Consider the following 15,297-nt stretch of genomic DNA (forward strand, 5'->3'; position numbering starts at 1 on the left):
GCACTGTGGCTGAGGCTAGTAACTAAGGGTCGTTCACACGCTTTTTGAACACACAAGTTCCTTATTTCCAATAAAGGCGCGCAGTATGAGTGCACTTATTGCGAGCGCTGCATTATATTTAAAGCGATACATTTTTAGTTAGTTAGTTAGTTAGTTAGTTAGTCTTCTGTTATTTATTTTCTGTGAAAAAATATTACTTATGTTTAAATGTTTAAAACCTTTTTTCACTCATTTCAAGTCCAAAGAGAACGGTAATTGTTTGTTTTTTATCATTGCTTTGTGCTTTTTTTTTTTTTTTTTTGGTTCCTAAGCCTTAACAAATAACTTCAAAATATAAAGAGTTTACATGTTATTTTCTAAACTAGTATTGTTTTGAAATTAACAAATGCATAATAATTCTGATAACCGTGAACAGTGATTATTGCTGAGACTATAACCGTACAACCAAAATCTATAATTGTTGCATCCCTAATTGTATTTGGTTTCAAATGTATTTGTGTTTCAAGGTTTATTTATCTGATATTTTGGTTTTCTCCTACAGGGGCAGCACGGTGGCTCAGTGATTAGCAGTCGCCTCACAGCAAGAAGGTCACTAGTTCAAGTCCCGGCTGGCTCAGTAGGCATTTCTGTGTAGAGTTTGTGGGTTTCCTCCAGGTCCTCTGGTTTCCCCTACAGTACAATAGGTAAATAACATGCACTATAGGTGAATTAAATAAAATAAATCGTCAGCAGTGTACGAGTGTGATTGTGAGAGTGTATGAGTGTTTCCTAGTACTGAGTTGCAGCTGGAAGGGCATTTGCTGTGTAAAACATGCTGGAATAGTTGGCGGTTCACACTGCTGTGGCAACCTCTAATGAATAAAGGGACTAAGCCGAAGGAAAATGAATGAATAATCTCCAACAGTTGATTCTCACTGGGCTTTTCTGATGTGTTATAGCATCTTATAGCAGTCATCCTTGATCTTTTCTGTGACAGACATTCAAACAAAAAGAGAATCAAGATTGAAGAGTCTATCCTTTAAGCTAGCGAGCTACACAATCAAACAGCAGGCCTTGGAGCACCATGCTGCCAAGATATAGTGACACAACTTCAACTTACAAAAACCATCACACACACCATTTCCATGTTTTCTCGCCCTCTCACTACAGACGTACTGTAAAACCCACTCAGCCGTGACTCCAAAATATGCACTTCATGGCTCTGTCACATTCTGAAACCCAGAGACATGCTGTTTGACGGTAAAGCGGTGTAATTGTGTGTTTTTTCTGACGCATCTGGCCGTCTGAAATTATGTCTGGTGCATTTGACGAATTGGGAGTTTGGTTGTCCTGCTTTAGCTGGCATGTCTGAGAAAAACAACAACGTTTGCGGCTGATTCATGCAATTAAATCTGAAAAGACAGAACAAACAAGAGGAAAGGATGTACAGTGATTTGCCATGCACATGTTTCAAAGTCTGAAAGGAATGCTCTTAAGTAGTCAAGACCTTAGTAAACCCTTCTCCTGGTTTAGCTGGCACGTCTAAGAAAAACAACAACATTTGTGGGTTTCTTAGTGGGAAATCTGAATAGGAAAGTGTGGCATTTTAAACAGCGCAAGGTTAGATTCAACAGCAGCAGACTGTGTCTTTAAAACAGAGGAGGAAGAAACACATTCTGGATGTTCAAAGGAAAAGTACAGATGAAAGTCATAAGAAAACAGGAGATCTGATTGACAATTGCGTGATCTTGACTTTATGGTGTAGTTCAGTTTTAAGGACTTGTAGTTGAAGGAATGCACCATTCTATAAACACTAAAAAAATGTTTTTTTCAACCTTCAGTTTGCAAATGCCCAATACATTTGCAATAGAAGTGAACAGTATTTTGTCTTGGCAAAAAAAAATTGAATATTTGAGCTTAAGCTGCTAAACTATGTAGCTTTTACTCAATGTGCTCAAGGATATCAGAAAGAAATGAAACATCCATCACTATCTAACATTTTTTTACATGGAGCAAATTAACAACACTGTAAAAATGCTTGGTTCCTCACAATTATACAAAGCTTAAGTTAATATCTTTGAAAAGTTAACTTGATTAAACTAGAATGTTTTTAGACAGCAGTATTTTTACAGTTTAAATGTGTGCATTTTTGTGTGTTGTTTACAAGGAAGGAGGAAGACTCCTCATTTCAAGTTGTCTGGAACGTAGCATTAGGTAAATGGCTTTCAACAACGTAAAAAATGCTGGGTTCCACACAATTCATTCATGTTGACCCAAGATAATCACTTAGGCTAATGTAATCGTTATTACAAATTAAAGTAGATTACATATAAAACAATTAAGTTTTAACCTCCCAAACAACATAAGAATTGTGTTGTTTTAACTCATTTTACAGTGCATCCGGAAAGTATTCATTTATTTCCTCAAAATTCTACACACAATACTCATATTGACTATGTGAAAAAAGAGTTTTTGAAATAGTTTCAAATTTTTTTAAATAAAGACCCTGAAAAATCCCATGTACAGACGTATACACAGCTTTTGCTCTGAAGCTCTAAATTGAGCTCAGGTACATTACGGAAGCCGGAGGGTGGCCAGACGGAAGCCGCTCCCCATCTGGAATTTGCCAAAAGGCATCTAAAGGACTCTCAGAACAAAAGAAACAAATTTCTCTGGTCTGATGAGACTAAAATTGCACTCTTTGGAGAGAATGCCAGGCATTACGTTTGGAGAAAACTAGGCACTGCTCATCACCAGGCTCATACCATCCCTACAGTGAAGCATGGTGGTGGCAGCATCATGCTGTGGGGATGTTTTTCAGCAACAGGAACTGGAAGACTAGTCAGGATAGAGGGAAAGATGAATGCAGCAACGTACAGAGACATTCTGAATAAAAAACCTGCTTCAGAGTGCTCTTGACCTGGGACTGGGGTGACAGTTCATCTTCCAGTAGAACAATGACCCAAAGCACACCACCAAAATAACAATGGAGTGGCTTCACAACAACTCGGTGAATGTCCTTGAGTGGCCCAGCCAGAGCCCAGTCCTAAATCCTATTAAACATCTCTGGAGAGATCTGAAAATGGCTGTACAGTGTTGCTTCCCATCCAACCTGAGAGAGCTTGAGAGGTACTGCAAAGAGGAATGGGCAAAAATTTCCAAAGACAGGTGTGCCAAGCTTGTGAAACCATATTCAAAAAGACTTGAGGCCATAATTGCTAGACTATAATTGCAATAATGGTACTTTTGTATTATACTGTGCATCCCTAATTTGAGGGTTCAAGCCTAAACTGCTTGTTTACCATTTTAAATCCAGTTTCAGCATCCAGGATAAGCTCAAGTTCCATTTTTGTCCCTCTAGTGTAAACAAACAGCATCAGTTCAAACATTATAAACACTTTTTTTGTCAAGACTGTGGATTAAAGGTAATAAAATTGCTAATAATGTTCAATTCTATGCACAGACTCAACATATAGGTATTCCTTTTTCCATTAGTACTATAGTGTGGATATTTTCTGACTTCCAAATTTCTAATAGCACTTGATAAGAGGACCACAGTTTGAATTAAAAATGTCTTAAATGCTCTACTAAATATAAAAAACAAACACATTAAAAAAACATATTAGATTCCCTGAGGGTGAGTAAACTAACAGCAAATATTATCTTTGGGGTGAACTATCTCTTTAACCTTGCAAAAGTTTCACAAACTCAGTGGAAATCAAGTCAATTACACTTGTTGAAACTTGTATATTAAAGAGTTTTATTTATTCAGTCAAACCAAACCTTACGTCCAGGTTTTTTTTATTCAGACATCACCATCTGCCAGCTCTCCACACACAGAAGCTGCTTTTACAAACTCATACAGAACTGAATTCACTTCCAGGAGTTATTGCTTGGATGTACACAGAAAATGAACATGCTGACCTCCAGCAGGGTGAACTAGCCTACAACTAGCCTGCAGGAAAAATAACTTGATTTTCAAAAACAACAACAAAAAAAAAAAAATGAAAATTTACTTAAGCAGAACAACGGTTTCATAATAATAAGAAATGCTACATGTTTTTGAGTAACTAATTTACATATTAAAATAAATTCTGAGGGGTCATGTAACAATGACAAAGACTGGAGTAATGATGCTAAAAAAGCTGACCAAAATATGTAAATACTTTTAAAATAAACATAATATAATATTTAATTGGGTGACACAGTGACTCACTGGTTAGCACTGTTGGCATTTCTGTGTGGAGTTTGCATGTTCTCCCAATGTTGGCGTGGGTTTCCTCCGGGTGCTCCGGTTTCCCCCATAGTCCAAAGACATGCGGTACAGGTGAATTGAATAAACTAAATTGGCCGTAGTGTATGTGTGTGAATGAGTGTGTAATAAGTAATATGTGTGGGATAAGTTTGTGTTTTATTTCCGACCCTGATGAATCAAGGGACTAAGCTAAAGTAATTAAATAAATGAATAATGTAAATAAAAGTGCAGCATTGGTGAACATAAGACACTTCTTTTAAAAAACAAAATCTGAAAATAGAAAATAAAAATAAAGACCACCTCAAACTTTTGAACAGTCTTGTGAATTTAAATTGTAAGTGTAAGGAAAATTGACTACACTTTCAATGAATTATTAAGTGAATTCTGCATGTTTAAAATTAGACAATAATAAAAATAGTCACTTATTTTTAAATAAAGTTACACACAATTATTATATTAATTAACAATTTTACTGTATTTATTTGTATTTATCTAATAAATGTAGCCTTGGAGAACATAGCAGTTCTTTCTAATATGCATTTAAAAAAATATATTATTTTATTATTATAATATGATAATACTATAATTCTCAATGGAATATAATAATTAAACAAAGTCACAGCAGTTATTTTAAATGTAATATAACTAGTTATATAATATAATTAACACAAAAAACTAAAACAATAAAACCAAAACATTTTTGTTATTAAAACATTAACTAAAAAAGTATTTGTTTAAAAAACTGTAACAAACTAAAATAACAAGGTTAAAATGTAGACTAAAACACACAAACAAATAACTGAAACTTTAAAGTTCTTGAACTGGAAGTTGCTGCAGTATTTTATTTCTGTACGATGACATAACTCCAACTCAAACTGAATATTAAATAGGGGCGGGTATTATTTTGGCACTCCTCCTCTCATCTTTTACAGGAGGCAAACTAACAGTTGGAGGGGTGTCAACAGGATACAAATTATACATTGAAAATTAAGTGTGGGGTGGGGGGGTATCACCTTTTTTGGTAATGTTAGTATGTGTAATAGATGCTTCAATTAATTAAATGTATGTGTTTTTTTAAAGACATCTAATTTATTCATAAAATGTATTTATGTTTTTAGTGTTTTGTGACAGTGTATTTAGGATGCTCTTTAGGACAAACTACACAAACAATGCATCTAATTTGAAGTTACTTTTAGACAACATTCCGAAACAAACACCTATTTTATAAGAAAATATAGTTTTCTCCACATCTTGTGAACTCTTACAGTGTCTATTGGTGCTCTAAATCTGCCAATTTCAGACTGAAACGTCTAGTTGAATGACTTTTTTCTTGCAAAGACTGATTGGATAGATTATGCATTCACAAATAAGAACTTTTATAGGGGTGGTCAAAAGGACGTCTATTTTTTTAATTATTAGCATTATTATTTACAATACAGATCAGAGTCAACTTTTTTCTCAGTTTCAAAGGACTGAAAAGTTCAAAAAGAAAATCAAGCTGTAGAATGGCCCAGCCAATCACCTGACTTAAATCCAATAGAAAATACAAAATAAAGCTCAAATTTGATAAACGAAAACCATCAAGATTTTTACACTGTGGAAGTCTGTGAAAAACTCACACCTGAGCAATGCATTTGACTTCATTCTCCATATGAGAAGCGTCTTTAAGCTGCCAACACCAAAAGCCTTTCATAGAAAGCATCAAATACATTTCAGTAGTTCAGCACTTTCTCCTTGAGTCATTTCATTGTTATTACACAAACCAAAATTTTCCAGACTTTTTTTGTTTTGTTTTGTTTTGTTTATGTTTGAATTTTTTTTTTTTTTTTTACCAAAATCTGGTTCAATTCCATGTCAACAGTTCCTTTAGAAATAAGATTCCCAGGAAAAAACATGATGTGTTCATTACTTATTTTCTCCGCTGTATTCCACCCATACCATCAAACTGTGGCCATCAGAGAAGGACTGCCATTAAAGAGCAGAAAAAAATGATTAGTTTTCTGATGAAAAATTATTAAAACAAACTATTTTTTTAGTGGATTAACTTGCATGTATTAATTGTTTACTTTAAGACTGTAAATAGAATGAGCGCTACAAAATAAACATTGTACATTTTGGTTTCATGCAGACCTTTAACTAAAACTTTAACTAAAGACACAACATTCAGAAAATAAAAATATTTCAAACTAATAAAAAAACTGAAACGGTTACTCAATTACAATAAAACTGCAGCGCACTCCATCTAATTGTTTTAATGCAAGAATTCATTCCGCCTCAATTACCCCTTAACATCATCATCACTCATCTAGAAGGGGATCAAGATGCACTTAAGAAAAAAAAGAATCCCTTGAAACCAGACTCCCCCATCCAGCTCCGATGCAACAAAACAACCACACCTCAAACCTCGAAACCAGAGCAGAGCCATACAAACATTTCCACCCTTAAAGTCCCCACGGCATTAACATGTGCGCTGTAGGAGCATGCAAACAGTCTGCGTGTAGCGTTACAGAGAGCCACTGTGGCCTTGCTATCGCAGTCACGTCTGCCAAAGCGTGTAACGGTATACGTGTACGATGAGTTGTGTTTCATAGGCTGAGCTTCACCTTGACTACAGCATCCATTTACTGTTTAGGAAATGTCAATATCGCTGTGCTATTTAGAGCAGAAAGTGATGATGCTGAAAATGCAATGGCATGTGCAGCATCTAAAAAGAGATACCTGTAGTTGAAAAATGCGTTGTGTTACAGAGGTTAGATACGAATTTGCTGAAGGAAACAGCAGTGCTTATTAGACTAAAAACAAAACACTAGTGATATCGATATAAAACTAAAAATATCAAAATAAAATGTTGTGTTTTGTGCTTTTGGTATATAAATGTCAGAATTAACCTGCATTTTAGTGGCCCATTCCCTTTTTTTTTTTTTGCATTTGTGTCTGATCAACCCCAGCAGGCACATGACGTCAACATGACGTCAGATTGATTTTTACAGTGTTTATTTGCACAGTTCTACTTACAAGCATATTTATTCTTGCATAAAAGGCTACATTAATTATCATGAATATGTCTTTTTGTAAATAAAAGATTGCTACACTCTAAAAAAATATCTGACAGGGTGCATTTGCTGGGAGTATCTCTGTTGTCGACTTTTGTTGGTGAATATTCAACACTGCAAATTAACAAAGTGATTTTATTGACATTTTAGTAGTTTAAGACAAGATATTGTGCATGAAACAATATATAGAGAAGTCTGTAAAGGAACAGAAAAAGTACTGGCGGTTTATTACCGGGTTTTGTACTGTAAAATACTGTACAACACCAACCCAGACAATAAATCACTTAAAACTATTAAAAATGTCAAAAAAGTCACTTTTCAATATCTTCAACATAAAAAGCTTTAGGAAGAAAGGTCATCCCAAGTCATTCATTCATTCATTTTCTTTTCAGCTTAGTCCCTTTATTAATCTGAGGTCGCCACATGAACCGCCAACTAATCCAGCATATGTTCATGCAGTGGATGCCCTTCTAGCTGCAACCCATCACTGGGAAAGTCATCCCAAGTCCCATAATGCAATTCAAATAAATACAATACCAAATACAAAAAATAAAAATTGCTTGTTAAGTGTGACATCACGCTAAGCTGCTTCCGGGTCCAAGCGCTTTATCAAACTGTGTTGGGAGACTCAACAAATGGTAATAATAAACGTTTTCAAAGCGATGTAATACTTTCAAAAATCACAAACCGCAATATATACATCCAGGGACGGACTGAGACAGCTTTTCACCCAGGACAAAGTTATTGTAGCTCAGGCTGCATAAGTGTTCGGTTTGCGAAAGAGGTCAGGGGGGTGGGTGTGCAATCGGTAAGTGAAGAGCAGGGAGGGGGGGTGATGTAATTGGTAAGTGAAGAGTGTGGTGGGCGGGAAGGGGTAGTTGGGCAGAGAGGTGGTTGGTTGTTGCAGCCATCATTAAGTAAAGGGGGGGTGGGGGTTGAGTGTTTAGGCCAGGGGTCTCAAACTTGCGGCCCGCGGGCCATTTGCAGCCCTCAGTGCAATATTTTGTGGCCCGCGCCGACCGCTGTACACTGACAGAATCCCCGCTCCGCTGATTCTATCCGTACACAGCGGTCACTGGCCGTGTAAACAAAGGGACGGGGCATGCCGGTGACATCACCATGCACCCCGCCCCTTTGTTAGACGCTGTGACGGGCGGGAAGTGTTAGGAGGGAACTCGCGCCGGCCAGATCCAAGGTAAGCTGTATCCGCCCCTGCCTGCCACTTAGCTACCTATCTGCAGCCTACCACCTACCTACAGCCTGCATCTTATATATATTATAGGTAGATACAGACTGGTACAGACTGATATGACTGGAGTGGGGTGGGGGTGTTTTATTTATACATATATACGCCTTTTTTGCCATATGTGTGCACGTGCACACATAGGGCTCAACCTGTGCAGTGCACATGCCCTTTTTAGTCTTGGATAGAAAGTGCGCTTCCAAAATGATCAAAAGTGCCCCCGCGACGCGGAACACCTTCGGTCCCGCCCTTCAGTAGGCGCGCGACAACATCGCTCTTGAGTACGCGCGCGACAACACAGCTGATCAGTACGCGCGCGACAACACAGCTGATCAGTACGCGCGCGACAACACAGCTGATCAGTACGCGCGCATCCACTCTGCAGATCTGCAATCTGCATCAACTCTAAAGCCAAATGTGGTTCACATTTGTGAGAAGAAGCGCTGTCAAGTCTCTGGCAGCAAGGAGTAGGCAAAAGATGCCATGTTCAGAAGAACTGTTCATAATCTTCACTCAATGTTCTATTAATGTTCAGGACACTTCATGTTTAGAAGAAATAATTAAAACTGTTAATAATGACATTTGAGGACTTTTTTTTTGTAAAATCCCTTATGCGGCCCAGCCTCACCCAGACTTTGCCTCCTGCTGCCCCCAGGTAAATTGAGTTTGAGACCCCTGGTTTAGGCCATCGGTAAATATTGAGGGGAGTGCAGCAGGCCAGAGTCATGGTGGCAGACCAGATTGACCATCAGGCTGCCGGGAGATGTCCCGGTGTTCCCCATGTCCACCTCTGTATACATCTTTGTCTAATATCCGATGGCCAGAAAGGCCGGAGACTGTTGTGTACACCATGATTTTCCATGAAATTAACTTTAATGTGTGATATGACTAAAAATGGTAAAAAACAAATATTTTCTCAATTCAAACGAGTAACAGTTTGGACCTGGAAACAGTATTCCATTCGTCACTACTTAACAAGCAGATTTTACAATGTATAAATAGTAGTTGAAGTTTCCCATCACTCCTCATGTGCATAATATAACATTTTTATACTCTGTAATTTTATTTTGTGGCAAAACTGTTTAAAGACGCCAAAACCAAGATATATTACTTCAGAAGTAAATAATACAGTTATCAAATCTTATTAATGATCTTTTTAAAATCAAAATTTTTCATTATCAGGGCGGCACGGTGGCTACATGGTTAGAACTGTCCCTGGACTGTGGGGGAAACCAGAGCACCCGGAGGAAGCCCACGCAAACTCGGGGAGAACATGCAAACTCCACACAGAAACACCAACTGACCCAGCCGAGGCTCGAACCAGCAATCTTCTTGCTGTGAGGTGACAGCACTACCTAATGCACCACAGTGTCACCCGCTTTGATACAATCTCCACGATAAAAGGCACTCTAGAAAAAAATAAATTAAATTGTGCTTAAATTAAAATGTAAAAGACTCCATAAGTTTATCACAGGCTAAATGAATAACTGGAGAAGCAGCAGCATAAAATGTGCAACGTTTGTGGCCTTGCCAGCGCTGAAATGAAAAGTAAATAACAGATATGCTAATAGCTTACTCGTGTTTATTTGGCCACACATCAGAGAATAGTAGCGTGGCTGCTCTGCTAAAGTGCCTGACACAGGTCAAGGTCATTGTATTTAGCCCAGAAACTCACAGCCAGCTTCGACAGGAGAAGAACGTGACGCTGTTACTGATGAATTAGAGCCACATGAGCAAGAAAAACGAGAAAGGACTCTACCTGACAGTTCATCGGCTGACAGAACCAGGCTGTCTGTTCTCTCACTAAGGCAAATGAGAGGAATATGTCTCCTTTTGCCCTTCAGCTTCAAGAAAAACCACCCCCATTTGAAGAATCAGCTCTGACAAAGTGTCACCGCATTAAGTGGGGCTTTCTGTTAATGGGGCAGGAAAGATGAGGGGTAAAAACACACATGTAGATCAACAGTCGTACAACAGGGGTGGCAAAACCTGGAAGTGGCATGGAAAAAGATTTATTTTACACGACACTGAAGAATGTTTAAGAGCCACCCATTGAGGTGGGAGTAGGGTTGTAACGGTATGAATTTTTTACGGTATGATAATCATCTAAAACAATACCACGGTTTGACGGTTTCGTGGTATACGGTATGTTACAAATGTTACAAAATAATAGAACAGTGAAGCAAATTTGACTTTTTCCAAATAATATATTTTTAGTTACTATAAACAACAACACAATGAACAAATAAAAAAATAAGAAAATAATAAATAATGTGTCAAAGTCCAAATAAAGTCCAAATAAACATGGTGCAAATCCTCAGTAAAAAAAATAGATATAAATATTTACTATACTATAAATAGTTACATAACGAAACTAGATTCAATATGGAACATCCTTAGCATGGATATAGTTGTCTGTGGATATGGTTGTCTGCAATGCAGACAAACAGCTGCACCTTCATTTGCGTCTTTTGAAAACAGCAAGAGCAGCAGTTCGTCTTTGCTGTGTCACTGTTTTGTCATGTTTCTGTGCTGCTGTGCATGCAAAAGTACTTAGTATGAGAATTATTTCATGCAAAACTTTTTGTTTTGCGTTTTATTTAGCCGCGCATAAATGTATGCCTATCTCTCTTTCCGTGTTGTTCAAAAAGCTCGTTGTTGGTCCACAAACAAAAGCGAAACCTATGCTTATTGGTTGTGATATAGCGAGTTTGAACCAATCTGGGCATGGAGGAGGGACAATGCATCAATGTATCATGTCTGGTTTGTCCGGAGACACAGTGACGAGCGTTTCTTTGTCAAATCAGCGTTGTCAAATTTTGATGACGTAACCGCACTGATTCCGGAGCCTCTGGAATGTTACGTGATACAGCACTGGAAAGCTGAGATTCTCTTCTTTATGCCGATCTTTGAATTGTATGAATCGGATCAGCGGATCAAAAGTTATTAAACATTTAAGAGCAATACTTATTTTTAGCCGCGGGCAGCTGTCTCGGTCTTTAAGGGTTAAAACCGTTTATATGCAATTGTTCATGGTATGATAATCGTGCACCTTCAAATCGTGGTAGACCATCATACCGGTATATTTTTACAACCCTAGGTGGGAGTAAAACAACTACAAACCTAGCATGCTTATACTTTAAAGTATGTCAATGATACATAGAATTGTGTGTTTAGTGCCATTAAAAATAAAGCATACATGAGTTAACAATACAAATGTTATGTATTGTTGTTGTTTTTTTCAGGGAAGTACCTATATTTCATTTCAGAGAAATACTTAAAATGTAGATTGAAAGAGATTTTTGTTTTTAGTTTAAACAAACTACTAATAGCAGACTGGAATACTCCAGACTGGAAGTCAAACCAAACTGCACCAGCATGGAAATAAGTATATATTGCACATGACTAAAACCTGATGATTTGATTTTGAATGTAATTTATTTTCAGTCTTCAGTCATTTTAATGAATCGCTGACACAAATTAACAAACTGGTGTAAGTAATGGTCTAATCCCAAATGAACAAAAGGTAAATGAAAAATAAAAATCACAAACTGGTCAGAATGTTTTAGGGTTGGGCAATGTCGACCAATTTGGCATCCTACGATGACTAATGTGAAACATTGTGATGGACCATGATATCGTCGTCATAGGCGGAGGTGAATTAATCATTAATGAATAATTAATTAATTCATGACAAATTAATTATTTGTAGCCTACCGTTTCAACTACCTGACCCGTCTTTGTTTTACCCATAACCAAATCATAAATAAAGTTACACACAAATTACCACCTGTTAATATCTTTATTCGAAGGACTCTGGCATGAATAGAAAGAGTGATCTGTGTCGTTGTAATGGCATCGACAAACTTGGTTGGTAAAAAAGGTGCACAACCAACAAAAACCAACCAACAGTATCTCAGGTTTTCGCTAAAATGACTAAGTATAAGTGTGAAAGCGAAAAATAGAAGTGTACTGACGCTGTGACACTGATTCAAAAGACCTAAGAGTCAAGCTTAGCTAGAGTTAATCTTAGCTAGAGACAAGATTAATTAAATACTACGTTTAACAACTACAGTAAGGTGCAGGATTTTTCATGACCACAGAGTCGGGACCTAGGTTTAACATCTCATCCGAAAGACGGCACCCCTTGAGCAGTACAGTCCCCTTCACAATACTGGGGCGTTAGGACCTTAACAGACCACAGATTGAGCGCCCCCTGATGGCCTCACTAACACCACTTCTGGCAGCAACCTTGCTTTCCCATGTGGTCTCCCATCCAGGTACTGACCAGGCGCAGCCCTGCTTAGCTTCAGTAGGTGACCATGTGAGAGTTGCAGAGAGCCTGCTGCTTGTTTTTGCATAATAGGTCCCCTTTAAATCATCAATCACTGATTCTTGCAACCCACGCTCATTGGAAGTACATGCCTCAGCCTACATTTTTCCAAAAACAAACAAGAGAAATGTGTTACTCTGTGTAGGGCTGTGCAATTACTCAAATATTCATTTTTGATTTTGGTTTTCAATGATTATGAAAAAACATTAATCAAGATAAAATTATTATTACATCATATACCCCCCCCCCCCCCTATCCAGTTGTACACATTTGTTGCTTTGCAAAGCTTAGTTTCACATGAAAATGACAAAGCATGTACTGTAATGTAACTTTTGCAGGGATGCGCATCCTTCATTGATGTACATTCGAATCATTCATGTTTTTAGAAGCCCGAAAGAGATCGCATGAGATTGTGTGTATACGCTCTGCCTCAGAGACGAGCAGAGCACACACACAACTAAAGTCATCTTAATGTGAGCGCTTTAATGGTCAAATACATGCAAATTTGTGTCAAAATGTGGTGCTTAGTGATTATTCCTAATAACCCTCGTTTATGTAATAAACGAGTTGAGAATCAAAAGACATGTGAAAGTGAAACAAACTAGAACCGTACAACTCTTAAAGTGACAGCGCGCAATGTTCCTGCTGCCGACTGATTTTATTATTGATCAAGCAACAAAAGGACAAAATCACTCACTGCTCGACTTAAGGACTTTTGTAGCTATAATTAAACCGTATCATTTTACCGTAAAGATGCACAAAGCACAGCTTGTTTCATATTTTTATTCTATTGTGTTTATTTCGCTTTCCTTATTTACAGGGAGGAAAATAACTGTATGTATACTGTTAAAGTCAGAATTATTTGCCCACCTGAATTATTAGCAGCACTTTTTCCCCCCAATTTCTTTTTAATGGAAAGTAGATTTGTCAACCCATTTTTAAACAAAATAGATCTAATAAATCATTTCTAATAACATAAAATTAAAATAATAATTTCTAATAATGATTTATTTTATCTTTGCTATGATGACAGTAAATACTATTTTACTAGATATCTTTCAAGATACAAGCATTCAGCTTAATTAAGCAAGTTATGGCATTTAGGCAAGTCAATGTATAACAGTAGTTTCTTCTGCAGACAATGAGAAAGATATATAGCTTAAGGGGGGCGAATAACATTGCTCTTAAAATATTTAACCATGCTTTCATTCTATAGCCAAAATAAAACAAATAAGACTTTCTACAGAAGAAAAAAAATATTATAGGAAATACTGTGAAAAAATTCGTTGCTCTGTTAAACATAATTTGGGAAATATTTATTTAAAATAAATTTACAGGACAGCTAATAATTTTTATTTCAACTGAAATTGTTTTAAATAATCGTGATTACAATTACGTGATTATAATCATGATTATGATTTTACCCCTAGTCGAGCAGCCCTAACCCTGGGTATGTCTCATATGACAAGTCCCAGTAAATATCCTTTGGGTGAAAAGGATAGAAAAAAAAAAGGTTTTGCTGTCATACTGCCCCATAGCGTTAAACGAACAGCAGTCAATGAAATGTATTTCCAATGAGTCTGTATTGGATTCTTTTGACAATCCTATTAGTAAAAAGAATTCTGTTTGTACGACTATGTTTGTGTTTTAAGCATCATTTGCACATTCTGTCATGTCGGTGACAATGTGCCACTGAAGTACACACATCTTGCATTATTAAGTTTGACCATTAATTATTAATTGATCTTTAATTTACACCAAAATGATCTATCATGGGAATTTGTGGAAACTGACATCCCTTGTGATACAGACAGATAAATGCTCATACGCAGAGTTACATAACACACTAATACAACAGCACGTCTGACAGATTCTTCACATCGGTGGGTGGTGGAAATTCGCTTGGTCAGACAAATCACTAAATGACTCCAGCAACAGAACGATGCTCAGATGGTACAGGCAGGGTGTGTGCGTGTGTGTGTGTGCGTGTGTGTGTGTGTGGGGGGGGGGGATGATCAGGACAAGCAGACAATCTTTCCGATTCAGTGAAGGTTTTCGGGTGGAATGACAAGGTTTGACTCACCTTGCTTTGGGACGTCCTAATGAGCCTGGACTGACTATACTGTACGTTTCGTAAACCAAGATGACAGATGAATTATTAAAAAGGGTCCAGGACAGGACAAGGTGGACATTTTATCAATAGAATTAAGTCGCTGCAATGTAAATAGCTCAGAGGCACTATCTGCTGAGTTCAAGTCCTCCAAGGGACATTCCTAACAAAGTCAGGCACATTTCAGTCATCCGGTCTTATGTTGCACAGGTATTTTCTTGGCTACTTCCAAAAATACACTGCATGAGTCAATGTTATCGATTTTTCTTTAAGGATAAAGTCATTTGAACATCAAGAAAGAATTATGTTTCATAAAGATATTTT

The 15,297-nt window shown here is 37.3% G+C and overlaps 1 protein-coding gene and 2 long non-coding RNA genes across 10 annotated transcripts in view; 2 read left to right on the forward strand and 1 right to left on the reverse strand.

The window, feature by feature from the left end:
• The window catches only part of znf385b (zinc finger protein 385B), a 299,871-nt gene that overhangs the window by 247,864 nt on the left and 36,710 nt on the right, over positions 1-15,297 (reverse strand). The gene's annotated exons all lie outside the window — the stretch shown is intronic.
• The window catches only part of LOC147835389 (uncharacterized), a 170,000-nt gene continuing 154,855 nt past the window's right edge, over positions 153-15,297 (forward strand). Inside the window, exons 1-2 of the long non-coding RNA XR_015499871.1 lie at positions 153-2,015; positions 2,154-2,516. This is a non-coding gene — a long non-coding RNA (uncharacterized LOC147835389). The remainder of the gene's footprint in view (positions 2,016-2,153; positions 2,517-15,297) is intronic.
• Positions 6,065-13,548, forward strand: LOC141376193 (uncharacterized). Its single transcript, XR_015499873.1, has 3 exons — positions 6,065-8,234; positions 9,215-10,587; positions 11,631-13,548. It is a non-coding gene; the product is annotated as an uncharacterized LOC141376193 (long non-coding RNA).

Source organism: Danio rerio, chromosome 9 (genome assembly GCF_052040795.2).
Source record: "Danio rerio strain M-AB ecotype USA chromosome 9, GRCz13ab, whole genome shotgun sequence".
NCBI classification, from domain to species: Eukaryota; Metazoa; Chordata; class Actinopteri; order Cypriniformes; family Danionidae; genus Danio; species Danio rerio.